This window comes from Herpailurus yagouaroundi, unplaced genomic scaffold, assembly GCF_014898765.1.
Source record: "Herpailurus yagouaroundi ecotype Mexico unplaced genomic scaffold, PumYag 162, whole genome shotgun sequence".
Taxonomy (NCBI): Eukaryota; Metazoa; Chordata; class Mammalia; order Carnivora; family Felidae; genus Herpailurus; species Herpailurus yagouaroundi.
The window spans coordinates 4,419,330-4,421,540 of NW_024412403.1; the positions used below are offsets into that span (position 1 = coordinate 4,419,330).

A 2,211-nucleotide genomic window follows, 5' to 3' on the forward strand; every position below is an offset into this window, starting at 1 on the left:
GTCTGCAGCTCACGGGCACGCACACGGGCTTGCAGCTCACGGGCACACAGCAGGACACCTGGCCGGGGCCGGAGGAGCCGCAGGAAGCCTGGCAGCCCGCGGAGCAGCTGGTGTGGCACATGTTGGTATGGGGCTCGGCTGGTGTCCGGGAGGGAGGAGGGCGGGGACGTCTGGAGGCTCCTTGCCTGGGCCGCCTTTATACTGGGCCGTGGGCGTCCTGGCCACCCAGAGGCACAGCTGTGGTCTTCCTCATGGCTGTTTCCGCCACGTTTCCCCAACACCCTCTTGTCCTGAGACGCCCTCCCCCGCGTGATGCTCCGCTGTAAATTAAATTTAGCTTAGAGGCAGTTTCTTCTTCTGTAAACAGGACGTCCTGGTTCGACTTTACTTGGGGTCCGTGTCACTTCTCCAGGCCGGTACTGTGCCCGGAGCGCCACTGGTTCGACTCAGCGCCGAGCCTTTATTCCTTTTTGCCGTCAGTGGAGGCTGTGGGGCAATAATGTGTTTGGAGCTTTTATTTTGCACGGGAAAACATTAAAGTAGGGATCTGCAAACTGGGGAGCAGAGAAGTCTGTGGGACAAAGGTGGCCTGCCGCCTGTTTGGCAAATAAAGTTTTATTGGAAACGGCCCTGCTCGTTTGCTTACGTGCCGTCTAGGGCTCGCGCTGTAATGTGAAGTGGTTATGAGACCGACCACGTCACTGCAGAGGCTGAAACATTTACTGTCTTCCTTTTATAGAAAGGTGACCGACTTCTGCCTTATAGCCACCTATGTAATCATCGATTTGTTCGTGCAACAGACATATACTTTGTGCTGGCTATAGAGATGTCCTGGCCTCAGGGGCCTTCCGGGGCAATGGATACATGAGTGCGTACAAATCAGCGCCTGAAATAATTACAGAGAGGGCCGAGTCCCAGAAAGGAAAGCAGGCTCAGCAGGTAGAGAGTAATGGGGTGTTGGTGGGTGGTTGGGGGCCTCTGTGTGGAGGCGGCGCTGAGCTGGCTCCTGGGAGATGCGGAGGGGTCGGGAGGCGGTGTTCCAGGCAGAGGCAGCCGTGGGAGAGTTAACGACACTGCTGCAGGATGGGCATGCTCCAGGAGCAGTGGGAAGCGTGGATGAGCGCGGTGTGGACGCTCGTCTTTAGGTGCGGGCGGACGGGTTCAGACCGTGCAGCTGGGGGTCCAGGCATCCCAGTCCTGGGCCGACAGAAGAAGAAAGACAATGTCAACTTGAAGACACGTCGGGAGGAATCATCCAATCCGAAGAAGAGAGAACAGAATTATGAAAAATGAAGAGGGTCCCTGGGACAATATCGGGAAGTCGAACAACAAGCAAGTTCAACACAAGAAGGAGAAGAGAATGATACTGAAGCACAAGAATGTTTTGAATAATGGGCAAAATACCCAAATTTGATCTATTAAAAAAATAGATACCTTCTACCTAATAGATATGCTTCTACCTAACAGCTCCAAGAAACTCAGAAACCCCCCAAAGCCCCAGCATAATTTGGCCCAATGGTGAGGACCACGGACTCCAGAGTGAAACCCAGCAGCTTCCAATTCCTGCTGCTTGGCTGCCCCGGTGAGAACGTGCACACAGCGCGGAATCCTTCCGAACCTAACTGCACATCCGTGTAAGTGGGGCACACCTGCCCCTCGAATGGTGGCAGGGACCGATAACTAATCAGTTATGAGACGATCCACGTGAGATGCTTAGCACAACACCCGGCACAAAGCTGGGACTCCCTCATTGTTATTCTTGCAATAACATGGCCACAGCTCTCCCCGATGAGGAGCCCAGCCGCTTGGCCCTGGCCAGGGGGGAAGGTGTTGTAGATCACTGAGTTTCCAAATCAAAACGGGGGGACCACCCCCACCCCGTCCCCCCACCCCGGGTCTGGTGACTGGGATGGTACTTGTGTGGACAAGGGGCAGGGTGTATAAACTTGCGGAGGACCTTGAGCGTCCTGATGTGGAGTCCCCTGTCCCTGCTGACGGTCCTTGGCCATCCAACCTGGGGTCTGAATCCAGAAATCGCAGGGCCGCTGGGTCACAGGGAGCCTGGGGGCTGAGACAGAGTTTCCTGAACTGAGTCACTTCCAGCAGAACCTCCAGGAAGAGACGCACACAGGAGGAAGAGGAAGAAAAGCAGGCAACCAGGAGGAGGGCACCTGTGTGGCTTGTTGCCAGGACGCCACAGCCTGGGTATAA

The 2,211-nt window shown here is 55.6% G+C and overlaps 1 pseudogene; it reads right to left on the bottom strand.

Annotated features, from left to right (window-relative positions):
• The window catches only part of LOC121035916 (keratin-associated protein 12-1-like), a 541-nt pseudogene extending 354 nt beyond the window's left edge, over positions 1 to 187 (bottom strand).
• Between the last annotated feature and the right edge of the window lie 2,024 nt (positions 188 to 2,211).